Source organism: Canis lupus, chromosome 23, assembly GCF_011100685.1.
Source record: "Canis lupus familiaris isolate Mischka breed German Shepherd chromosome 23, alternate assembly UU_Cfam_GSD_1.0, whole genome shotgun sequence".
Classification (NCBI taxonomy): domain Eukaryota; kingdom Metazoa; phylum Chordata; class Mammalia; order Carnivora; family Canidae; genus Canis; species Canis lupus.
The window spans coordinates 42,534,318-42,562,249 of NC_049244.1; the positions used below are offsets into that span (position 1 = coordinate 42,534,318).

Here is a 27,932-nt window from a genome sequence, read left to right on the forward strand (position 1 = left end):
ATACCTAGTGGAATTTTGGGGTCACGTCAGCTTCAGTAGGTAAGCCAAATGTTTTTTGAAGAGGTTACACTGGGGTGCCCAGGTGGCTCAGTCAGTTGAGTGCCTGACTTGGTTTTGGCTCTGGTCATGATCTTTGTGTCGTGAGATCAAGCCCCAGGGTGGGCTCCCCACTCAGCAGGGAGTCTAAGATTCTTTCTCCCTCTTCCTCTGCACTACCCCCTGCACTCTTCCCAAATAATTAAATAAAGTCTTTAAAATTTTTTATTTTATTTTATTTTTTTTAATTTTTGAAGAGATTGCACTATCCATCTTTTCTTTTTCTTCTCCTCCCTGTTTTTCTTCTTTTTGGTGATAAGGCGGGCCTATCCTGTTTGTCTTGCCTTATTTAGAAGGGATTCATGGCACGTGGAGTCTTCACTTGACATGTACACACTGAGAACATTCCAGGTACAAGGAAATATCAATAGCAAATTTTATGCTTCCGGGTTGAAAACATGCTTGTATATCCATCTCCCATTCAGTCATCATAGAATCACTGTAAATTAAGTGGTAGAAGGATTACCATTCTTTTATATATTTGGATCATGTTGCTCAGGAAGATTAAATGGCTTACTGTTCACAGCTGGTAAAGGCAGTGCTTGAACACAAACCCAAGGGCTCTGACAACACATCCTATGATTATTCGACTTTGTCATGTCACCTCATCTTAAGGATATGACATAATTTCGTCTATCAATCTACTTGTCATCTTTGAAAGGGCTGAGAGCAGGATACTTAGGGAATAATTTTAGCAATCAACTGTACTCTATTGTGACATCAGAGAAGTAACCTCTAATGGCCATCTACCAGCCGACCAGTGGAGTAGCTGGGTGCAGGCACAGTTTGGGGGTAAGGAGGTCAGCTCTTCTTCAAGATGTCCAGAAGTAACCCAGAGGTGAAAGGAGGCCTAACTTTTCTAGTGTGGCAGGTAAAAGCATCCCCCTTGAGACAGAAGAGGCAGGCAGGGAGACTAAACCATCATTGTCCAGCTTGCTCAGCACTGCTGTTTTTGACAACCCCTTATTTCACAGACTTTACTTTTCTTCCTCCCTGACCTAATTTTACAAATTAGTAACTATTTTATCACCTAAAACAAAAGAAACTTTGACTAACAAAATTTAGACTGGATGGAAAGATAGCCTGATCCAACAGATGGATTGTAAGAGGGAAAAGATAGAAGACAAAACGGAATAAATCTTACTTTTGCTCAAATATTGATACAGTATAGAAACTTGATATCCAATATTACTTCACAGATGAAAAATCCCCAGTTACAAAGTACTTTTCCTAAAGAATCAGGCCAAATTACACCTTTTATATGATATACCCATACATTTATGTCAGTGATCCTAGATTCGTTCGGGGTACTGAATAATGTGCTTTAATTGCACATAAAAATCCTGGAACCATCTTTTGTTTCTTTATTTACCTCTATTATAAAATGTCTTGGCAGACTTAGCCATTAACATTTTCTGCTTTCTCAAGGAAAAGATAATTTACCCGCTTAAAGATATTAGGCTCCTGTGTATTGTTTTTCTCCATTTGGTATCCCTGATTCCCCCTCTGAACACTTGAGTGCTTGCAATCAGAGCACATGACACTCACTAATAACAGCAGAACCACTGCACCCGTCATAACGCTGTGCAGCTCCCACATTCACGAGCACTGAGCCCCAGCTACATGCAACAGCACCCCAGAGCAGAGGCCGCTCTTCTCCACAGCTGCATCTGCTTCCCTTCTCCCCCTGGAGCATCTGCTATGAAGTTTAACTCCTGCTGAGCACATGGAGACCCAAACTTGAGCATTTTTCTCTCAATACACTCAGATCCTAAAATTCCCCTTGAACTTGAATACTCAGACTCCAACAGCCATTGGAACAATACTGGTATTCAGAAGAAGTAGTGTTCTTGTTTTCATTAAGGGTGTTTTTCCACCGACAGAAATAGTTACAAGAGGTTAGTGTGACTTTTCTGGCAGAAAAAAAATATATACCTATATTTCGATTTTTCTAATAGGTGGTATCTTTAAAAAAATATAAAGACCATATGAATGCACAGATTGTCCATACTGGAGGAGTTTTGACACTTGGTCAGTTGTTTTATTTTATAGTGCCCTGCCTTCATCCTCAAGGGAAAACATGTCATGTTTTATTTTTATTGTTTATGAATATAAAGGACTTGACCATTGAGCATCAACAGTTCGCATGATCCTCTTGAAATAATGAAGATAACCTACTAAATTATAAATCAGAACTTCTAAATTAAATTAAATCACAAGATAGGATGGAATTTCCTCTTAGAAACAACAGAATCATCAGGTTTCTCCTGGCTATTTTGGGTCTTTGGGGGAAGATCATATTCAGCATTCAGCGGACTATATTGTGGCCGGGCTCCCTCTCCACTATAATCTCTTAGTCCTTTTAAAATGATAACAAATACAAATGGAAGAGGGGAGTGGGGTGAGGTAGAGGGCTACATCTTTTTGTTTTTTAGAAAGAAATCCATCTTTCCTCTCTCCAGTCAGTGCTTCTAATGTTTCATTAGCCTAACAACATTCACATCTGCTTATAGTGTCCCGTTTTTCTCAAGCATTATCTGGCCAAGTGGATCATCTAGTCTATAAACCCCCTGAACACAGGGATCATCACGTGTACCATCCAGTAGCAACCGATGCGGCAGCAAAGCTTGCAGTAAATATCTATTGAATAGATGCATGATTAAAAACATGAATTACAGGGGATCCCTGGGTGGCGCAGTGGTTTGGTGCCTGCCTTTGGCCCAGGGCGCGATCCTGGAGACCTGGGATCGAATCCCACATCAGGCTCCCGGTGCATGGAGCCTGCTTCTCCCTCTGCCTGTGTCTCTGCCTCTCTCTCTCTCTCTCTCTCTGTGACTATCATAAATAAATAAAAATTAAAAATTTAAAAAAAAAAAAAACAAACAAACAAACATGAATTACAGGGTTTTCCACATGCTCAGACTAGACATTGGCCTTAGGAATGCCTATGATTTTAATGCCAAAATATAGTTGATGTATAATATCATTTTTAAAAGTATGAGTTTCCACTTGTTCTTGTGTGAGTTTCCACTTGTTCTTGTGTGAGTTTCTACTTGTTCTTTTGCTACAGCTGGTGCCCTGTAAAGTCCGACAGACATGTACCCTGAGATTAATCAATAAGCACTGATTTACCTCTGGTCCTCTGCTCACCTCCTCTTTCACTAACCAGACAGGTCAGCTATGAACTGGGCTCTGTTTCTCCCCAGGCCAGGCTGAACTAGTGCCAAGCTGCTGTTGGCAGGATTTTAGCCTGTAAAGATATTTGTCCAGGGATGAGACAGCAGTAAAATATTGCAGACACTTCCTCTGCTTTCTCTTAAAGCCCTTTCAACTTCCTTTTATCCCCGGATTTTTGTGATACCTGTCACCATGAGCAAGACCTACTGGAAGCAACCCCTTCAGCCCAAAGCACAAGGGTTCCCAAGTCCCTGTTCTCTGGGTTGTGTACCCAACACCACAGGGTTTTCTTCAGCATTAACCGACCTACTCTATGTGTTTAGTTTGTCTCCCTCCCTTTTCATGGTAGAAATTAGATATAAAGCTCAGCGTTTATATGAACTCCATCATTACCTCTCAGAGGGTTTGGAGGATCAGCTAACTAACATATAAAGGGACCAGGATGTCTTTGGGGACAAGGCATAACATTAATTACTGGCATGCACCTCCTGTCCCCTCTGCAGTAGCAGGTCTGCTGCCTGACAAGCACCTCCACAAGGACCTGGAGGAGCTCTCATTCTGTAAGTAGGAATTCGGCCGAAATTACCACCCATAGTCAGAAAAGCCTTTCAGCAACAGAGAGACTCTTTGTATGTGCAGAGTCTCCTGCCTGTGGCTGGTTGGCGTGGCCAGCCAGCTGCGGGGCACCTGTGGGCACCAGCCAGGTAAGGCCACAGACCAGTGAGGAGACCTGAGTTCCCACACCCCCTCCGCAGATGGGTGCAGCAGGGATCTGAGATGCAAGGGGTTGGAAGCGTGTGGGGTAAGGCAGCGTCAATGAAGATAATGGATCCTCACAGATAACCCAGCCAGGCTGCTCAAGCCAACAACACATTTATATCTCTCATTTTTACAAGGCACTGGTGAGATCACACACACACACACACACACACACACACACACACACAGCATGCTGGCAAAACAGAGAAGTGACTATGCAAAGCTACAAAACAGCAACTGTTTTTTTTTTTTTTCCTTACAAATAAGCAAAGGTTTAAATCACTGCAAAGCTTGCTATTTCCTCTTTTTTGTTTGTTTGTTTTCCGTTCAAATTTGGCCCAAATATCCATGGCAGAGGGAAGTGAGATGGAGAGCTCCAGTCAGGCTCTCTCGTTAGCTGCTTCTAAATCCTCTCAGCCCTACAGGAACCCTGATCTGTGTATTCTGAAAACGGCAAGAGATGCGTATTGTATATTCAAATAATATAGCAGTAAAACCAAGATTCAAGGGTTGTTAATCTCAAACATATTATGGGATTGCAGAGCAACTAAGGTACTGAGTGTCTCCATTTTAATTACCAGGATTGGCAGAGGAATCCAATTATGTTTCTGTGTCCCCAACATAACCCTTTCTGTCTTTGTTTGCTGCTCAGCTATTCTGAGCATGTTTTGATCACCTTTATTTGTTTGTTGTGTTTTGTTTTCTAGTATGCAAGCCTCCTGCTCTAATTTGAGAGATATTTTTGGAGGTTTTATTCTTATTGAAAGAGCTGCTCATCTTCCTCCTGCAAGCATGAAATGTTTCACGTTAAGAATATTTTTCCTTTTATCATTCCCTAGTGGAATTGAGGCAATGAGGATGACTGGCTTCCCATATGTGCCAGACCATTGTTTGAATCTGATGGTTACAGGCACAAATTAGTCTAACTCTGAGCTTCTGACACCACTGGAAATTTCAGGCTAGGAGTAAATTTTTATTCCATATGAATTCTTAGTGCAGTGCAAAGAAAGGATCCTTAGATTTTCTGATTCTATTTTTTTCACACCCTAGGATCTGTAAGATCCCAGGACTGAGTGGAAGTAAAACAAAATTTTTAATTCAAATGATCAATCACTCTCATTGCGAGTTGAGACAAAACATTATCTGCGTGGGTGATGGACAGCACTTTTATGATAAACGTTAAATTAGGCACCAATTTCTTTACATCCTACCCTCTGTTATCCCTGGAATCTAACCTTTCATTTCTGTTCTTATTGCCACTATCTGCCTTATCCCTCATTGTGCTTCGGCAAATATTTCAGTAATTTTCTAACTAATTTCTCTGCTTCTAATCTGTCCTTGCTCTTTCCCTCACTCCCATTTATTCCTCCAAAGCACGGGCATGACCAGCCCATTTTTTCTGCTCAAGAATTTTACAAGGTTCCCTGCTGTCTATAAAATATCACTCACTCTCCTCATCTGACATTCAAAATCTTGTCTGACATGGTGCCGATGTAACCTTTCTATCTGCACTCTATTTCCCCGTACTCAACACTTCCCGCAAACTGCATTTTCAACTCTCCCTCAACAGGCAACATATTTGCCTGACACTGCCTTGTTGTTTTTCTCGTGCTCTATTATTAGTCCAAAATTAGCTTTCACTTCTATTTCCTTACATTCAAATCTCATTGATCAGGATTAAGCAGAATTGTTACTGTTGTCCCCCTCAAATTCAAAGAAGTCTTTATCATAATATTTTTATACCCTATTTTGTGCTTGTTTTATCTTCATTATGTTCATAGTGATCTCATCTAACATATCATGAACTCCTTGATCATAAAGGTTATGCTTTACACATTGTTGTATAGCCCCTATTGCCTTGGTACTCTAGCATTTGTATAGGTGCTCATTCATTCATTCAGCAAATATTCATTGAGCTCCTATGTAGTGTCAAGTGCTGTACTACATGCTAGGGATGTTACAATGAACATAAAAACAGAAACTTCCTGTGCTCATGGAATATATATTCCATTGAAGGAGAACAGATAATAAATAAGAGAAGTTGATAAATATGTAGAACTGAGGAAAACTGTGAAAAAGGTGGGGAAATGTCATTGTACAGAGGGTGACATAGGGGAAGGTGATGTTTGGAAAAGTAGGAAAGCTGAAGAAAGTATGAGGAAAGGTCAGGGAACATCTAAGGGGAAAGAGCGTTGCAGGCTGCTGTGATAGCAAGTGCAAAGGCCCTGTGGAGGTGTTGCTGAAGGTAAGAGACAAAGGGGGAGAGTAGTAGAAGATGAAGTGGAATTGTAGGGTGGATGGAATGGATAGTGATGAGAAGTCATACAGTAGGTTGGAGTTAATTGTAAGGACTTTGGCCTTAATCTGAATATTATGGCAGATTATTGTCAGATTTAGTGCATTCCCCCATTTCTGGAAAGGAAAAAGGTATCAATTATAATTTACAGTATCACATCACTTTCTGAAATTGTAATGGATTGAAGGGGGCCAAGCGTGGAAGTAGAGGGAAGAGTTACAATGTTATGAACCCTTGAATTTGAGTAGGGGGTGTGGTGCATTCTGGATATAACTGCATTGGATCTCTATTAACTCCTCTTTCTAACCAATAGCATAAATGCCAAAAAAAAAAAAAAAAAAAAAAAAGCACTAGATATACACTCTGTGATCTTGGAAAAGAATGAAAGTTTCCATGCCTAATCTTTGTCTATTATAATGATGCTTTGAATGGCAAAGTTAACTAACCATTATATAATGTGACCTAATCAAAATGAGATGAAGAAGGAGGAAGAGGGCAATGGAAGGAGAAAAACAAAAAGATCCTCTTCAAGTATGGCTGCACTGATCCGTGACTGCCACTTGCTCCACTAGATGTAGTTGATAACAGAAAATATGCCATAGCAAGTTGTTGCAGCTTCTTTGATGAATTGTTTTCCGTATATTTTTTTTTACACGCACATGCTTCCTAAAAGAAAAAAATATCTTAATTCTATTTTTTCCACTTAAGACAGGGAATGCTTTATTCAAACTCATCAGGAAAATGGACAACTTAAATCATATTTTGTTTTTTGTGTTTTTCTTTTGTCTTTAAAAATTTTTTTTAAAGGTTTTATTTATTTATTCATGAGAGACACATAGAGAGAGGCAGAGACATAGGCAGAGGGAGAAGCAGGCTCCTTTCAGAGAGCCTAATGTGGGACTCGATCCCAGGACCCCAGGATCATGCCCTGAGCCAAAGGCAGATGCTTAGCCATTGAGCCACCCAGGCATCCTTTAAAAAAAAAAAACTAATTTAAATTCAATTTGGTTAACATATACTGTATTACTAGTTTCAGAGGTAGAATTTAGTGATTCATCAGCTGCATATAACACCCACTGCTCACTACATCAAGTGCCCTCCTTAAGAGACATCACCCAATCACCCAATTACCCCATGCCCCCCACCCACTTCCAGCCAGGTGGGGAGATGGGGTAATTGGGTGATGTAACAAAACATGTTTTAAAGCACAGGTCAGTAATTGTATATGAATGTATATACTGCTATATACAAATTAGCTGATCAGAGCACAACTGATCAAAGCTGTTCATGGTAGGCTTTCTCAGCAGAGATGACAGGAGCATATGCAGTCAGAGGGAAAGTGGATGTGGGGATAGGGTTCCAGACCAACCTGGAGCCCTATCCAGATCAACATTCAGGGCTCCATCAAATCTTAGGCAAGTAGTGATGGAGAACACAATTTGACCTATCAATCTATTCAGGTTAGTGTAGGTTGTATATTCAATATCAAAGTTTCTATAACAGAGGACCTAGAAGGCCTCATTGTCTACCATGAAGGCACAATATGAGTGCTCCAGGGTGCTGTGGGTAGTGAGGATGGAGTTGTAGGACTTGGATACAGCTGTGGAAATCTGGGGGACAGAGTAAATGGGGAACTCTACCTTGGACTTCTTGCCATAATTGACAGAGAGATGTTCCCTCAGCAAGGAGGTGAACCTAGAACCAGATCCACCTCTGAAACCGTGGGAAACCAAGAAGCCCTGAAGACCTGTGCACTGGTTGGCCAGTTTCTGAATTCAGTCCAAAAGAAGATCAATAATCTCCTTGCCAATAGTATAGTGTCCTTGGCATAGCTATTGGTAGCATTTTCTTTGCCTGTGATGAGCTGCTCCAGGTGGGAAAGATAGCAGTAGGTGCCACTGTGAACTTCATCAATGACTGTAGGTTCCAGGTCTACAAATACTGCCCTGCGCACATGCTGGCCAGCACCAATCTCAATGAAGAAGATGTTGAAGGAGTCATCTCCTCCCCCAGTAGTCTTGTCACTTGGCATCTGACCATCGGGCTGGATGCCATGTTCCAGGCAATAGAGCTCCCAGCAGGCATTGCCAATCTGGAAAACAGCCTGGCCAACATGGAGATGCATTCATGCATGGTTGCTGCTTTGTGGCTGCCAAGCAGATGGCAGAGAAGAAGAGGAGAGATTGCTGCCTCTTACAGTGTGACTCTCAAGTTGATTGATATAAGAGAACCTCTTAATTCTATTCTTAAAATTCAGCTATTTTGTTCAGTCTGTGGATACAGAAATTCTCTTTCCTTGGCTGCTCATCAATTCTGTCATATGTGAATCAATAAAAATTACAAGATTTAATAAGCACCTTCAAGGCATAGTTCTATGCATAGAAGCAAAAGTCTCATAGATTACAATGCAGTTGGGAAGACAAATTACGACATGTGTCCTGAATAGGGTAGTGGCTCAACACTAGCAACTGAAAAAACGAACAAACAAAAGCAATGTATAGCCAACTGGTTGTGTCTCATAAGCAGGAAAAAAACCCATAAAACACACTAGTGATTCTGTACAAGGACCATCCATCCATTCTTTGCTAATGTATTAGAGAGATTCTATCGAAGAATGAATAGGAATAAGATAAATGTAAAAGAAGAAAATTCTAGGTGTAAAGAGTATATAAAGAAATTCTTGGGAGAGTGGGCAATACACTATCAGGAATGGATCAAATAAGTTGGAATAGAATAAAAATAAGATTGTCCAGAAATCTTAAGCTCTAATAACAAGAGGCTTAAATACCCAAGTGAATAAAGATGAAATCTGGCCAATACATGAAGAATATCTGCTAAAAGATTTTTAGGAAGTATAAAAGGGAAAGAAAAATTTGAAATTATAAAAACTTCATTTAATAAAGATCAACCAGGAAGCCAGGTGCAAAAAAAAAAAAAAAAAAAAGAAAAAGAGTTCTGGGCCCCACATAACTTAAACATTGATAAATCTGAGACACCTCTAAAAGCCCATCTGCCATCTTAAATAATATGTTTGCATGCAGTCTTTGCAAACCTTTACACTGACATTCCATAAACCATAAAGGAGCAGAATTGTGGTTGAATCGCTTTTGTATTTCTAGGTCACAAAGCCAGTATTTAATTTAGGCTAAATAGTAGCTTGGTCATTTCACAGTCAGTAAAGAAAAGCACAGCATTTAGAATGGGACTTTTCCTGTTATAATCTTGGCTAAAGTGACATTGCTTATGCTATTAGTAGTTAATCCAAAGGCCACAATCCAAAGAGAGGTACTCCATGCATCACAAAGGGACTGTTGAAAAGAAAGCCAAACTGACCCAGCTCCCGTTAGTTCCCTGAAACCTATATAGATTAAAGCTAGGGGTGCATTGGTGAGGACAGGATTTCTTGAGATGAAGGAATTTGTAAGAACAAAGATAACTGTCAGAATTTCCCTCTCTTCCTTGTAGGTACCCCTTAAAATGAGTTATAAAGTTCTAAAATTCTTTGAAGAAATTAGAAGTTGGGGTCAAGGAGCAGAAATGAACTTCTCACTCCCTGATTGCATGTTCCTGAGCTCAGAAATCTAGGGTGTTGCCACCTGGCTGGAGACTATTGACATTTTAGGAGAGCTTGACCTGTTGCCTCCTAGAGTTTTGGCAGCCCGGAAACTGCAACTTGACACTCACACCGAAAGTTTTGAAGCTGGGAGGATGCCTGAAGCACCCCTACACTAAAGAGGTAAAGAGAAGAGAAACCATCATAGAAGCAAACTACAATTTGACATTCTACAATTTGACAAACAAGGGGGTTTACGTTTCTTTGAGTCAGGTGAATACCTGCAAGATAGCTAGGCTGAAGTATTATGGAAGGTACTGCCCCTCCCTCATCAATAAATTTAAACAAAGGATACTTGCCTCAGTGAGGACCTAGTGTGGTAAACTGCCAGAGGCACTAGCTAAGAGTGAAATTGAAAGGTTAGCTCGGCATTGCCATATTTTTGCCAGAGAACATGTAATAGTGGAGGTCATCACAGGGTGGAGAGAGAGAGAAGTGGTTCCTAAAGAACCCAATAGCATGCTTCATAAAAGCCCTAGTGTTTGGATGTCTGCCATGACGGAGGGCAATAACCAGCCAGTGTGAGCCATGAAAGAATAGCCAGTAAAGCCACCTGTGAAACAGACCTTTCATCTCCTTGAAGCCTTCTTTATTATACTTTAGTTCTTGGAAGAACCAAGAGGATGAGGAGGAAGAGAGGAGTGCAAGGTGAAGGCAGGGGTGGATTTACCTTGAAGCTAATGAGGCTCAAACGTCAGAGCCCCTCCTTTGCACAGATTTCCTTGGGATGCCATGGGACACATTTTGTATTATTAATTTATAGTGCTTTTTGGTAAAAGGGGTGCCTTTCTCCAATTGTAAATGCTCTAGGTTCCATAAAGCCTGGGTAGAAGAAGAGACAGTGCATGTCCTTTTCCTTGATACTACTTGCCTGGCCCTATGTTAGACTAGGTTGGGGCTAGTATTTAAATGGAAGGAGAAATTGATGTTTTAATATGGGTTAGGCTGAAATTTTAATATCAGAGATTAAGACACTTCTATTATCTGAAAGTCACTGTAAACTCATGGGATAGGCTTAAGTTGCTACTAAAAGGCAAGGGAAAGGAAATCAGAAAGAAAGTTGGAAGGCTGTGGAATAGAGGGAAAGATAAGCTGCTTCCTGGTGTACTTTAGCAAGTTCAACCAATTGAATATTGTCAATTGAATATTGTTCAACCAATTGAATATCTTGTTAAGAAAAAGATACACAGACAGTATAGCTGTATTTTATGGTGAGACTTAAATGTAATTGGGAAAGAAGGGAAGTGAGCTCTCTCCTTCCCATTTGCATGCTTTATTCTGGGACCAAATTCATATCCTTAGAGCCAAGATTCTGGAGTGATTCAAGGGAAGATGGCTTAAGTGCTACATGCACATGAACACGTACACACACATAAACATACACACATGAATATATATGTTTTTCTAAAAGAGCACGTGAACATATGAGCGGGAGAGGGTAGGAGAGGGGCAGAGGGAGAGAGAGAATCTTAAGCAGGTTCCATGCCCAACATGAAGTCCTATGCGGGTTTGGATCTCATGACCCTGAGAACATAACCTGAGTGGAAATCAGGAGGTGGACACTTAACTGACTGAACCACCCAGGCTCCCACACATACAAATATTTCTAATGAACATCTGTCTAATAAACTGTAGCAAATTTATGGGAAAGTTAAAATTCCCAACCTCATGCTGGTCTCATGCCCAAGGAAATCATTAAAAAGGTGAGAATTTTATATTTTTGCCTCATGCTCACACTAGTGTAATTGAAACATTTGTACCTCGATGAGTGACATATTTTGTTACCTCAGGAAAAATGCTCATTTTGCCTAAGAAACTTCTGCTTCTATGTACGCATAGATATTGTTGACATGTTTATCATCTGACAATAAATAGCTTCATTTAGTCTATAATAAGCGAAAGAGAAGAAATGTTCTCTACGGACAGGAAAACGAAGCAATAGGTTATGATACTAGTGGTAATAAAATGTAATATGTGAAGTGGAAAAAAATTCTGAGCAAAAACTAAATCAGATAGTGAAATTTCAGATTTGGGGTATGTAGAATATATTATTTCATGTAGCTATGCTGCCGTTGTCTTCTTATTTATAAAAATATTATGCACATATTATAATTTGCCCCCCACTAGTTATAATCAGTTCATCCTTTATGTGAGATATGTCATTTTTTCTTCTTAGAACATTGTGCCCTCAAGTCACATTTGTTATACTTCTGGTCCCATCATAAACCCTTTGGAATACAGAGTACTATTGAATTGAGTTTCCATTTGGATTTCTTCCAGAGCTATTGCTTTGAGAGCAGCATATGAAATAACAAAATTGGCATGGGCTGGTTTAACTCCATGGCTAACTCTGTTGTTTCTGTTGATGATAAGTGTGCGGCATGGTTGAAAATGTAATCTACAATATCGTTCTTTTATGCAGGCAGATTACATTATATATAATTTAGCATTTATCTTTAGTTATATTCTGAGGCTTCACACATTTCAGTAAACATGTCTTTTATAGCTTTTGATAGATAATTGATAACACTAGAGTATTGAAAATAGAGAAGCAGAAATGATAGCACTCTCATTCACTAGCTACACATAATAGAACCTTGGGTTTTTCTTTTTTATAGTGACAGTTTTCTGGCAAAGGCAGTAACATGATTTGGGAAATTGAGATTCTCTTTATATTGCTATGATATCAGATAATGGTAAACATCTTAGAATTAATATAACTTGAAGAAAGACAGAGGATTTAGGTAGTATCAGAGTACTTCTGAGATAAATGTGTCAGGATACTATTGGGGAACTTGAGGTCTTCCTTTGGCTTGCTAAAGCATCATTCCTGAAGCATGCTTCTAAAAAAGTCAGTATTTAGTAAAAACACATACCAATGAAGTTTGATATTCAAAAAAATTTACAAAACATGTTTATTCTCATAACCTAGGATGTCAGCCTGGGTGCATCTAGATTTAAGTGAAATTGCCTCAATTCCTGTTTCATACCACATGCCCATGGAATCTTGAGCTCCTGAGTATCTTATAGCTACATCTAATTCCCCATTTCTTGATTATGTTACCTGTAAAATGTATCATTTCACTTGTAATAGTAAAGGAAAAACAACAGATGGATATCATGATGAGAACCTGAAGACTGGTCGACTATATGAAGGCAATGCTTTCAATTTCAACTTTGTCAAGGAATAAATATTTCATTAGTTTACATTTTAAAAATATGTGAACCTTTATTAAAAGCTACTAAGTATCAATTTGAAATGCTAGAAATTTATTCATGTTTAAGAATTAAATTTTTTCTAAAAATTGAATATGAATAAGCCTCAGGTTATTTAAGGAGAAAAGAGAACATAGTGTTTTATTAAGCTGGACCCTTCCCTTCTTGTGAATTAGCTGATGATGTTCAAGTAGTAAATAACAACTAGTCCATAAACTTAAATTCTGATCCTAAATCCTCTGAGATTCTACCCAAACATGTTTCTACGTATTACATCCAATTGGATTCCAGGAGGCTGAGTTTACTTTTACGGTACCTGTATGGCCCAGGGTGTGATCCTGGGGTCCTGGGATCGAGTCCCACATCGGCCTCCCTGCATGGAGCCTGCTTCTCCCTCTGCCTGTATCTCTGCCTCTCTCTCCCCCCCTCTCTCTCTCTCTCTCTCTCTCTGTCTTTCATCAATCAATAAATAAAATCTTAAAAAAAAAAAAAGAATGTTAAAAGGCACCACAGTATGGCAGGATATATTTGCAATTCATTATCTGACAAAGGACATCTCCAGGTTATGTACATACACACATGCACACACACACACATACACACACACACACACACACCTTCTACATATTGATATTACGAAGACAAATAGAAATATAAGCAAATACTTAAATAGGAACTTTATTTTAAAAGATCAGAATTGCCAATAAACATTTAAAGAGGTTTGACTTCATCAGGGATGGGCCCCATTAATATGACAATGTGAGGCAATTTCATAAGTACCATAATGGCAAATTAAGAAGACTGATAATTTCAAGAGTTGACAATGATGTGGAGCAACTAATAGTCTCACACACTTTGGAAACCTATTTTTGCTAGATCTATTATAGTTGAATTTATGCAATTTCAATCCTATATAAATATCAGATATATGAACATAGGTGAACCAGGATCTTCATAGTAGCAATGTTTGTAAAAACCAAAAACTAGAAAGAGCCCAAATGTCTGTCAACAATAGAAAGGATAAACACACTGTAGTATGCCCCATATGCCATGAAATACTATACAGCCATGAGAATGAACTGTTCTTACGTGCAACAATATGGATAAATCTTACAAAGGTTCTGTTAAGCCAAAGAAGCCAAATACACACACACACACACACACACACACACACACACACAAAAGAGAATACCTATTTATGATTCTCTTTTTATAAAATTCTAAACAAAAACTAATGGTTATAGAAATCAAAATCATTTTCTAATCTTTGAAATCAAATAATGACTGGGAAGAAGTAGGAGAAGGCTTTCAAATTGTATATTATAATTACATTTATTGATTTGATTGTATATTATAATTACATTTACTGATTTGGGGGAGGTAATAGGGTATATTCACTTGGTAAAATTCAATAAAGCAGATAGTTGTAAATTGGGTCTTTTTTTGTGTACATACAGAAAAAATCTATTTTTAAAAAATTCTTTTCAGTGCTGTAACCAACAGATGCCCGAAGGTATAAGGTATAGTAAGGAAAGCTTATATTCTTTTCTTACACATGAGTGGCCTCGATCCTCATTCAAAACCTTCTTACTTTTACTTTATATACAATGGATACCAAATCACCTCTCTTGATTTCGAAACAATAGGAGGGTAAGGTAGGGTGGGAGTATTAGTTTCTTAAAGAAGGTTTACTGTCAACAGAAAGATAAGTCAATGAGCCTAAGAAAACCAAACACATGAGCACTCAAAATATACAGAAATCTGGAGACTTAAAGTTCCAAAGGAGCTTACCATATTGCAAGAGAATAAAGTAGCAAATACTCAACATGATAGTTTTCAATCAACAATAAAAGTTAAAATAATTCATTCAGTAAGTTAATTTAACTACATTTTGTATTAGCTCTTATATTAGTACCTGGCATGGGAAGTATATATGAAATATCTGGCATGGGAAGTTACAGTGACTACAATGGGCAGGTACTTTGCTTTCATGGAGCTTGCACTTTAGGCAGGGAAACAAAATAAACACAGGCAAACAACTGCATAAGGTTTCAGATAATGCTAAGTACTAGGAAAAATATAGAATGATGAGATCAGAAAATAACATTTGGTCTGAGACATGAATGAAAGGTAATGGTTTGGGTAAAAGCCATGAAGTCAAAACAAACTAGATGTATTCAAGGACAGAGAGCATACAAGGATGGATGAAATGTGGTAACCATGGGTGGCAGAGGTTGGGGGCTGCTGGGTGCTGAAGATGGGGAAAGAAGTAGAGTCAAAGGAGGAAGCAAGATCCAGATCAAGTAAGGTTTAAAGACATGTTTTATTTTATGTATGAATTTAAATTACCTGGGAGTCTTGAGCAGGAATGATGTAAAATAATCTGATATATATATATATATATATATATATATATATATATTTGAAATATATATACATATATACATATACTTTAAAATTAGTTAATGTAGAGAATGGCTTGTTGTTGGGGATAAGTGGGAAAATGGTACCAATGATGTACTATCATTTTGAACTATTTTGATTTGTGACATAGAGAAGTAGGAAATAGTGTTTATAAATATAACCGGTAAAGATGACGAGTTGTATGGCTAATCGTATATATCTTTAGCTATGCTGATGCGCCATATATCTGGTTTGATATATTCCCCAAGTTTAATAAAGAACATGTAAGCATGTTTTTAAGACAAATGAGCCCAAGACAAGTAAAGACATATTTATTTTCATAACTGTGATTTAAAAAAAAATAATGGAAGAGTTGCAATGAGGAACCAGAACTTTGAAAATTTCACTAGGAATCAAACTCAGAGCATCTTTCAATAACTTTAAGTATGAACTAAGATTTTACTACATTTTATGAGGTTTGCTGCTCTATAGCTAAGAAAGTCGCTAACTCTCTAAGTGTTAAGTATTTGGTTTCTAATCATAGAGCTGCTGTTAATGTGAAATTTGAAGGATTAAGTGATCATTCAGGATATTATTCCATGATCAACGTCATTAATTAATTAATTAGTTAATCAATTAATTAGAGAGAGAATGTACAAGCAGGGGAGCAGCAGAGGAAAGGGGAGGAGCAGGCTCTCCGTGGAGCAGGAAGCCCAATGCTGGGCTCAACCCCAGGACCCTGGGATCATGAATTGAGCCGAAGGTAGACGTTGAGGCTTACAGGTGCTCCCATCATCATGAATTTAAGTGATTCTTTCAGATAGAAGTAAAGAGCACAATTAACTATATTATTATAGTTGTGTAGAATTGTTACCCATTACTAGCACTTAAAACAAACTATCTCTGAAAGTACAGTATTAGCTTATAAAAATCTTTTGGGACTTTCACTTCTGGAAAGATGGACAAGGCATACCTCATTCCTCCCACTAAGCACAGCTAATAATCTTGAATTACATATAAATAGCCATAAGAAGACTGTGAATGGTAAGAGAAGGCAGACCAACTATGACTTGGGAAGCTAAGGAAAGACAGCATGGTCAATTGCTGGAATTTTCTTTTTGCCTCATATATCCTAGCTGAAGCTGGCCTCTCAGAAATACCAAGGGTTATAGACATTAAAAATTCCTTACAAAAGTCTGCCCTCTTTTAGCCAAAGAATCAGAAAAGGGGGCAGCCTAGCAGAGAGAAGTTTCACACATTATTCAACATGTAATTTGTAAAAATTCATACTACCATTTTAACAATATACAGAAATGTGTGTGTTCATAGACTTATAGATTCAGAGTCCACAAAATCACCAATGATGAAATTTCCATATAACCATAGATAATCAAATATAGTTAACCTTTCAGTTTGAATTCATAAGATGACTGTGCCCTTTCAGGGAATCAACTAATCTAGGTCATTCATTCTTTTAAATGTTCCCATTCCCAATTCAAATTAAATTCTGGTAATAGTTTATTTGATTATGAATCAAGCACTTATTTTTTCTCTGGCAAGGAATTTTAAAAACATAATAACAGTAGTGTAATCATCTCCAACTTTTTCAAATAATAAACCTAAAGTACAGCCATTTACAAGAAAATCTGAATATTATATGTCTTTAGAAGAGAAATAAAAGGAATATATTAAAAATACTTTAATTGTGAGGTTTTAAAGTACCCTGGACTTCTAAAAAAGATCTCTATTAAAAATTACCATGTCTTTTTTATATGTATATTTTTATATGAGTTCAATTTGCCAACATATAGTATAATACCAGTGCTCATCCCATCAAGTGCCCCCCCTCAGTGCCCGTCTCCCACTCACCCCATCCCTACCCCCTCCCCTTCTACTACTCCTTGTTTGTTTCACATGCTTTGTCACCTTCTCTGATTTTTCCCACTCATTTTCTCTCCTTTCCCCTATACATTTACCATGTCTTAATATAACAATGATCAAAAGCCTTTCCTGTCAAGATCCCACCTTTCTAAAGGTGGGTTTCCTAATGTAGTCTAATTTTATTGTAGAAATAGATTATAGTTCATACCACCAGCCTTTAGTATTTTGTGATCATGTTGGTTAATTTGGTAAAATCACGTTCTTGAATAGTTTTCAATTCTTTGCAAACAATTCTTCAATTTCATTTTCTCTTGACCATTACATATGAAGGAGAAAATTAAGAAAACAGGTCTAAACTTCAAAGAATTACTGTATAAATTATTTTTAAAATCAGAAAGCTTTCTTATCCTTGGTTGTCTCTTCTTTGTTGGTCTCCACAGACCCTTTTCACCCGTATCACCATTAACTGTATTGTTGATTACATTAAATTTAAAGAACTTGGACACCTGAGTGGTGCTGTTGTTTGAATGTGGACTCTGTTTGGGCTCAGGTCTGATCTCAGGGTCATGGAATGGAGCCCCCTCTTGTGTTCTATCTCTCAAATTAAAAAAAAAAAACATGATGCTTTCTCTCAAATAAATAAATAAATAAATAAATAATGAAAACCTTTAAAGAACTCATAAAGCTATTAAACTCTATGTTCAAGGATTGAAATTTATCAAAATTCTAATTTCCCCTTTTTTTTTCTCTACCCCCAGTCTATTTGCTATTTAATGTGAGGACAAGGAGAAAAATCATAAACCTGTGGGAACCAGGAAACCATTCACTTAACCTACCCCATTTAATCACTTAATTATATGATATTTAATCCAGACCTTTCCTTCAAATGTCATATTTGCATTCTTCTGGAAACTATATGTTTTTCAAGCAAATATGGGATGTTTTATATTTCTACACCTTGCTATATCCATTTACATGAGCTTCTTAGCTTAAAACCATATTAGCCTTATAAAACTTTATTTTTGTTGGTTACCATATACATTTTACACTTAGGAACAGGTGTAAACTCTGACATCTGGGACATCCATCAGAAAAGAATCTCCCTGAGGCACTTACACAAGAGGATATCAATACACATTCCCACAATGACATTTCAGACAGATAAGTGCCCTTATATCAGTGCACCAAATAAGAAAAATAGAAAGCATGAGCAAAGAGGACATGACATAAAATGAAATACATATGTAGGGACTGACCATCATTCACAGGGTTAGAGCCCTCTTCCATAGTGAAACCGAAGTCCATTTTAAAATGGAAGTTTTAACATTTAACAGCTAAGCACATAAAAAGGAATTTATAACAGAAAAACCTACATCAATTGAAGTGACCTTTCTCAGAGATATCTTTTACAGATTTTCCTTCTGGCTGTCTCTTTTCTTCTTTGCTCTACTTTAGACCTTTTTCAGTAGAGACCTTTTTCTTTCTTTCCTTATAGATAACCCATATTTTAACATCTTTAGTCTTATGAATCAGATTCCACTGTGGAAAACTTTAAGATGATATTTCTATCCTGGTGTTTGACAACTTTGGGAATCCCAAAATCCTCTGTATTGTATCAACTTCCTTCTGTCAGGAATTGGTTCAAATTATGACAGCAGGGAAAAGGGAAAAAAGAAAACCATGAAAGCCTATCACTGTTGATACATATTAAACTCTTCAAAAAATTTTGTCATTTTTTCCCTTTATTTTGTCCCAGCCATGTAAAAGGCTAAGGGACCCCATTTACTAACTCCAACTCCTTGAGCTCAAAGTCAGGGAATTAGAAGGAAGATACAAATTTGATATTTAGAAGACTCCTTGAATGATTGTGTATAGCCTCATTATTATAATAAATTTGATTAATATTCACTAAGAAATGGATTAAATAAATATAGAAATATCAAATTGTATCTTTTTAATTCTTGGTCAAAACCTTTGTTTTCATTGCAGTTAAAACCTACAGAGGAAGGGGAGGTAGGCAGGGGATGGGGGTGACTGGGTGGTGGGCACTGAGGTGGGCCCTTGACGGGATGAGCACTGGGTGTTATTCTGTATGTTGACAAATTGAACACCAATAAAAATAAATTTATTTAATAAAAAAAACGTACAGAGGAAAAGTTTTGAAAATTTACAAAAGTAGTCAGAACAATATGTAAAATTTAATCAGGTTGTGTTTTACTACCATAAGCTTAAAGGAGGCAGTTTTTGGAAGAGACTACAAAAAAATATCATGCGTGGAAACTCTTATGACCAGGACTTCTGGAACCTCCTTCACTTCCTTCTTTTAGGTATACGCGCAGATGGTGAGAGGCTTAGGTGTCTGTCTAGAGTGAAGACTGAATCCTAAGCAAGATTAAGGGAGCATCAAGAAAGGGCTTTATAAATTTCTTATAGGTCCTATCACTTAGGAATGCCAATATTATATGGTTTTTATATATAACAATATATAAACCATGTCACAGGTAGACTTAGTCTACAATTTCTTACTAGATCAATATCCTGTATATGTATTTTTTACAGAATGTGCAAAAATGACGAGGCATCATTCATGTATAATAGTTTTGAAAACGTGAGAATGAACAGTATGGGCATGTGCAATGATTTATTTGTTGTACATAGGATTAGAAGTGACTGAGTCTAAGAAACATGACCAAAGTCTATAATGGCAAAAAGACTAATTTATTTATTTATATTTAAATAAAGATTTTATTTATTTATTCATGAGAGACACAGAGAGAGAGGCAGTGACATAAGCAGAGGGAGAAGCAGGCTCCCCGTGAAGAGCCCGATATGGAACTCGATCCCAGGATCCCAGGATCACAACCTGAGCCAAAGGCAGATGCTCAACCACTGAACCACCCAGGTGCCCAAAATACTAGTTTCTTAAAGAAGTGCTTCTTTGAATAAATCATTGTAATAAATCAAAATGGTGCACTTGGTGCTTCAATCCCCTGAGAGGTCTTGAGAATGGCCAACATGATTACTCTTGGGAATAGCACTAATTCTTTCCAAGAAACTCAGTCAGTTACCCTGGTATCTTTCCATTCAAAATGATACTAAGAATCAGTGATCCCTTTGTTCCTCTATTAGAAATGTCACAAACACATGAAAAAATGTTCCACATCACTTGCCATCAGGAAAATACAAATCAAAACCACACTGAAATACCACCTCAAGCCAGTGAGAATAGCTAAAATTAACAAGACAGGAAACAACAAATGTTGGAGAGGATATGGAGAAGGGGTAACCCTCTTGCACTATTGATGAGAATGCAAGCTGGTGCAGCCACTCTGGAAAACAGTGTGGAGGTTCCTCAAGAAGTTAAAAATAGAGCCACCCTATGACCCAGAAATTGCACTACTGAGTACCCCAAAGAGACAGATGTAGTGAAATGACAGGACATCTGCATCCCAATGTTCATAGCAGCAATGTCCACAATAGCCAAACTGTGGAAGGAGCCATGATGCCCTTTGACAGATGAATGGATAAAAAGACGTGGTCTATATATACAGTGGAATATTACTCAGCCATCAAAAAGGATGAATACCTACCAGTTGCTTCAATGTGGATGGAACTGGAGAGTATTATGCTGAATTAAATAAGTCCGTCAGAGAAAGACAATCATCATATGGTTTCACTCATATGGGGAATATAAGAAATAGTGAAAGGGACTATAAGAGAAAGGAAGGTGACTGAGTAGGGAAAAATTAAAGAGGGAGACAAACCATGAGAGGCTCCTAACTCTGGGAAGCAAACAAAGCATTGCATAAGGGGAGGTGAGTGGGGGGATGGAGTGACTGGGTGACAGCCACTAAGGAGGGCACTTGATGGGATGAGCGCTGGGTGTTATATGTTGACAAATTGAATTTAAATAAAATATTAAAAAAATTAAAAGGGAGGAATAAAAAGAGAAACGTCTGTTGGTCTTCAATGTAAATTATGGCACATTAGGGGCAAACATGATAAAATAATTAATTTGAGCCCATTCACCATTTTATTTAAAATAATGAAGAAAATAGCCTGTTCTTGAATAGAATTTTATCATGTTAATATATGTACATATATGATGATGGCAACTTAGCTTGAGAGATCAAGTTGAGTTCACCCTAGGATCCAGATATGGTTCAGTAAGTCTAGTGAATCTGTTTAAATGTCTACCTGGGTCTGTTTGCATAAAGGACTAATGAACTTCCTTGGAAAGAACAAGTATCTTTGATAAAGAGAGTCAGTGCATGCAAAAATGAACTTTAAGTTTTGAGAAAAGATGGAAAATTTGTGTACAGATCAGATGTTATGTGTCTGCTTGCTTCCTTTAAAGACATATAGCAGAGATCAGAGTGTAAGGAATATATATTAAACGGAACTGACTTCTTAAAATCTCGGTAAAACATGAGGAGAATAAAGCCACCACAGCTTAGTAGTCTGTATAGCTGAGTGTATTTAGGTAATTATTGATCTCTGTAGTCACATCAGCTGAAACAGCAAACCAATCCAGCCTCTGTGTAGAATCAAGGGAAAGAAAAGAACTCTATCAGGGCTGGAACATCAGAGCTTTAGAAGAAAGACATATCCTCACAGCAGCTGGACTAGGAGACAAGAGAAATAGAGGACTCCCTGGGGTATCCAAGAAGAATATGTAAGAGGAAACCATACTCGCTGTGTGTGAACTGAATGGACTGCGTTTGGCTATTCCCAAGGGGACGGCTTAAAGTCTGTTGGAGAAATCTAAGGAAAACTGAAGCTTCTGAAATTTTATGCATAGTGACAAAAACAGAAATACTCTTTTATTACCCTTGTTAGGCCATTATCTCAACTCCTAGACTAGTTTATTTTTGAAAAACATGAGTTACAAATACATGTTGTTTGGAGATATTTTTTTCCTCCTTTAGATTATTTTTATAATGATCTCATCTTGGAAAAGCTGAAGTAAAGTCAGCCTGAGTAAGTTTTTTCATACAATGCACTATTTTGATCAACTGAGATAATTTTGTATTGTCAGAATTGTAAGAGCTGGCTGGAAATAGAAGTCTGTTTTCAAGATTCATTAGACTTCGCCTTCCTAATCAATGTCTGATCATTAATGAAGAAGTCTTGCCTGTATGAGTGGATCTTAAACAAATGAACAAATATGCAAGAAATGTCCGCATTTGATACCCTAAGTGACAGAATCAGGAGGCAGATTTAGTGAAAGGACTTTCCCAGTCACAGTGTGGGAGACACCTCATGCTTGCACATATGATGCTATACAACTGTGTGTGAACCCACTAGCTTTTCCTCTTGTACAAGACACTGAAATCAAGGGGCCCAGAGGTCAGAGTCAAGGTCAAGGTTTCCATTAGTTGATGCCATGTCTTTTACTGTTCACTTCCATTCCAAGGTAAAAACACTTTGGGTACAGAGTTGGAAGATGGGGAACTGGGGGATGGAGAGGAAGACATAGAAGTCTTACGCTATGTGCTTCCCTGCCTTCTCTTCATGGTCTTTATTTTGTTTGTTTCTTCTCTTTATTGTTTTAGCTCATCTGATACTGAGTACTCGAGTAATGTGGTACATATTGGTGCCTTAGAAAGGATTGGTATTTGCTCCAAATTCCTCTAACTTAAAAGGAGCCATCTAAAATATATATGTAGTATTCTCTTTTCTCCTCTCTCTTTCTCACACACACACATACACACACACACACACAAACCATACACATATATTTTCATAGTAAATGTACTTGGGGGAAAAAGTAGACATACACACAACCATTTTCATTCCCTATTTTGATATTTTTGCATTTTTGTTTTGTTATCCTATTCTTGGGAAGAAAAGAAAATGAATAACTTAGCCACTGGATCTGGAACCATCAACAGTCCCCTTTTAACCAAGTTTTCTATTATTAGGTCAACATCATGAATTTTCATGATCAGAAAAAAAAAGACAGTGTTATTCATGGAAATTAAATAATCCCAAACTGTTGTCTCTGTTGATGTTTTTCTTGCATTGTTATATGTCTGGTGTCTGTAATATGATGGTCCCAGTAGAAATAACTGGGAGGATAATTAAAATCACAATCTCAGAAGAACTTTAGTTTTTGGTCTTTCTAAAAAAATGTTCTTTCCTCCTCACAGACATAATATGCTAATGATTTATATGGCATAATTTAAATATTAAATAGAAAAACAAAACAAAACAAAACAAAACAAAAAAAAAAAAAAGAAAGAAAAACAAATGGCCCAACCTGATTGAACATCATGCTAACTTACCAAGATCAGAATTCAATGTTTAGTAGACTCTTTCACCCTTTTCTGTTTCATGGTGAAGAAACAACACCATTTTATTAACCACAAACCACCTTCAAATGACTACCTTTAGCTAAGCTGTTTATTAGGTAAAAATCATCCCAATTAGAGGGAAAGTACCTCACCAATATCATATTCAATTAATTCATGAATTGAGTTATTTCATTGTTTAAATGGAAAACACCATGTTTTGATCAGTTTTAAAACATAACCAGTTTTTTAAATACATCCAATATCTATTAAAACCATGATTTGGGTATGCCTGGGTGACTCAGCAGTTTAGCACCTGCCTTTGGCGCAGGGCATGATCCTGGAGACCCAGGATCAAGTCCCGCATCAGGATCCCTGCATGGAGCCTGCTTCTCCCTCTGCCTGTGTCTCTGTCTCTCTGTCTCTCTCATTCTCTCTCTCTCTCTCTCTCTCTGTCTCCTCTGAATAAATAAAATCTTTAAAAAAAACCCATGATTTAGTGAATGTTTAATTACTTTCTAAACAGTTTTCTATCAATAAACTTGTTTTACCCTTAACATTAAAAGCAGGTTTCCCCCAAACTTCTCTCCTCTCCCCCAAATGGATAAAAACAAACCAAAAAGAAAAAAATCTTCCCTTTTTATTTTTAAAGGTTTTTTTTATTATTTATTAATGAGAGACACACAAAGAGAGAGGCAGAGACACGGGCAGAGGGAGAAGCAGGCTCCATGCAGGGAGCCTGATGTGGGACTCGATCTCAGGTCTCCAGGATCACACCCTGAGCTGAAGGGGGGGCCAAACCGCTGAGCCACCCAGGATCCCAAATCTTCCCTTTTTAAAGTAGAGAAGGAAACATTTACAAACAGGTATAATTAGGATAGAAACTTAACATGATTTCAATTTGTCAATTCAGTGGAAAGAAAAGGTCACATTTTAATGCATGTTCTGAAATGAAGTTTTTTTTTTTCTGTCTTTTAAATAAGTAAAGGAAGAGATAATTGAGACTGGGGAATATAATGTGCTAAGAAGTGCTCATGTAAGGAACACACTGCCTTTGAGATTCTAGAAGTCTTTCACAGAGCTGAAATATCATGGGAGATTCAGGATGGTAGGATTCAGTCAGTTTCATTCCCATTGTGAAAAAATTCTGATTAAATATAGTTTTATTATCTCTTAATAAAGTTTTAACTTTTCCTACAACACAAGAGTTTAAAGTTAATCTGAACTAAATTCTTCACCTTGGAAAAGAACAAATTTATTTTTTGTGAAAGATAATTTATTAACCAACAACCACACAAACGGTTTTTTCCCCTCAATAGAAAGCATATTCATCAGCAGACAGGTTTATTTACTTTTCAATTTTGATTAGATTCACACAAGTGCATTGGGTGAAAATTGATTTTTATTTCCCTTTTGTTAAACTGACAATCTTCTGTACTTTCTATGTAAGAATCAAAAGTGTGACTTCTACATGTGGATAGCATCCTGGCAGCACTCTCTTAAGTATATTTTGCACAATAAAACACACACAAAAATTGTTCTTTATATTACTTTCATGTCACTCCTTGTGTAACAACAATTGACACTGTGAGCACAATTGAGAAAAAATCAAATACATAGGGGGCAATTCTGAACAACTAACTTTTTGAAGGTTCGAAACTGTGTTTTAGTTAACCATTTAGTTCATTATACTTTATTTTTAGACTTACACATTTGTACAGATTTATTTTTAAATAGGAAGATCTATGTAAACAACAAAAATAATTAAAAATGCAAAACCTCTCTAGTCTGTACCAATCTGGTACTATCCTGACATAACATTGTATGGGAATAAATCCAGAGGGTTTTACCTAAAAAAAACCATGAGCATGTGCCCAAACATACACACAAACTTCCTATTTGGCAGGAATAACAAGAGGGATGGAAGTAGGGCTCTGTCTTCTGTTACAAAAAGACAATGAGGGGACATGGTCATATAGAAGGCAGAGTGACAAGATGTGTCATCAACTAATCAGACACTTCCTCCCAGGGAGTCAAACCTTGAGAGAGTGAGAAAAACAGTGCAGGGTTCAGTAGAGATTATTTTTGGCAGATATAGTAGAGTAGCAAAGGAGCTGATATCAGAGACACAAAAAGTCCCAAACTACACAATGTTCCAAGTTGACAAGTGTTAGGGTCTTAGTCTTTCTGCCTAAGCCTGGTTTTCCAATCTTCCTTTCTATTCCATGATGTGTCTTTTTTTTAAAGATTTTATTTATTTATTTGACAGAGCACAGGCAGAGGGAGCAGCAGGCAGAGGGAGAGGGAGAAGCTCGGCAGGGAGCTTAATGTGAGGTTGATCCCAGGACCCTGGGATCATGACCTGAGCCAAAAGCAGATGCTTAACCAACTCAGCCACCCAGGTGCCCCTATTCCATGATGTATCTTTCCAAGAAATTCCTTTATTTCTTAGCTACCCAAAATGATCTCTGTTGCTTACGTCCAAGAAGCCCACTCATATAATGTTTCACCTTCCTTATGCATTGAAATTAATCCGTGATAGTTTAGGCTTGGCATGGACAAATACAGGGATAGAGTAAATGAGTTATCCTGAGTTATCCCTTTGGAATTAAAACTCACAAGAGGAAATGTAGTTAACATTATTCATGGAAACACATTTGGTGGTTATTTAGTATGAAATGTGAAATTGCTGATATTTTATTATTTTTGACATTTAGCAGTGATTTCATATAGTTCAAACAAAAAGAGTATCTTACAGAGTTGAATACATCCTTCTATGACATACTTTATTCTTTTTTTAAATCTATTTATTTTTTTAAATGTTTTATTTATTTATTCATGAGAGGCACAGGCAGAGGGAGAAGCAGGCTCCATGCAGGGAGCCCGATGTGGGACTTGATCCTGGGTCTCCGGGATCACGCCCTGGGCTGAAGGCAGCATTAAACCGCTGAGCCTATATGGGATCCCTGGGTGGCACAGTGGTTTGGCGCCTGCCTTTGGCCCAGGGTGTGATCCTCGAGACCTGGGATCAAATCCCACATCAGGCTCCTGGTGCATGGAGCCTGTTTCTCCTTCTGCATAAGTCTCTGCCTTTCTCTCTCTCTGTATGACTATCATAAGTAAATAAAATTAAAAAAAAACAAAACAAACAAACAAACAAACAAAAAAAAAAAAAAAACGCTGAGCCACCCAGGCTGCCCTACATACTTTATTCTTAAGAGTCACAGAATAATGGATTTTTTTCCATGTTAATATTCTTATCTTCTAGATGTTACTGGATTTCTGTGATTACTTATAAAGTATCAAAATGTTACCTGGGTTCCAGAAGGAGGCTTTCACGATTAGAAAGGAAATAAATTTTGACCATGATTTGTTTAGAAAGAATTATATGGTGGTTTATTTTGAAAAAAATTATGTATTCTATATAACCCACATATCAAACATACCTTCCCATGAGGTCACTAATTTCAGAATATGATGTTAACTAGCATATTCTCTTTAAAGAGACTCCTGGGTCTATCTCATATAACAAATGGAACACCTTAAAATATTTGCAAAGTACATACTTACTTTAATACTTAAAATGGCTAATATTTATTGGGTACCTCCTATGTTTCAGGCACTATATATATGTTATGTGTCTTTATATGTGTTATTTCATTTAATTTCACAGCAAGCCCATCAGAGGTATATTATCATTATTCACTATGCTCATTTAACAAATGAAGTATTAAATCATAGAAAGATGAAATAATCACCTAAATATCACAGAATAAAAAGTGACATGGCTAGGATACTAACATAGGTCTGTCTGACTCTAAAATGCATGATTACAAACACTATTTGCTGAATGCTACAAGTCATCAGGCTTTTAATGAGGAGAATTTCTATGAAAATTTTTTAAAAGCCCGAAGATTAATAGTTGAAAACCCAGTTTCTGAATCCAGAGGACTACCAGTTGAAAAGATTTCTGGATATTGAGCTTGAAGTGTCCTCAGATAGTGGAGTGAAAACAGCAGTCTTCTGGAAGACTTATCCATGACCATCCACCAGTGCCACATTGCCAGCATCTGCTAAATGCTAAATCTGCAAAACTGCCTGGGTGTGTTAATCCTTATTACTAGTTCATATGCTTCACTTTTGAGAGGGAGGAGATAGAGACGTTTTTCCTTAACTAAACTTCTATCCTGTTCTAAAT

At 37.4% G+C, this 27,932-nt stretch overlaps 1 long non-coding RNA gene across 2 annotated transcripts in view; it reads right to left on the reverse strand.

Moving 5' to 3' along the window:
* Nucleotides 1-303: 303 nt before the first annotated feature.
* LOC102152800 overlaps nt 304-27,932 on the reverse strand; it is a 41,290-nt gene continuing 13,661 nt past the window's right edge. The window contains exons 3-4 of one of the 2 annotated variants that reach the window (XR_005376734.1): nt 6,775-6,994; nt 304-535 (exon numbers count right to left, since the gene is read on the reverse strand). This is a non-coding gene — a long non-coding RNA (uncharacterized LOC102152800). The remainder of the gene's footprint in view (nt 536-6,774; nt 6,995-27,932) is intronic. The other variant, XR_005376733.1, reaches the window with a different exon arrangement.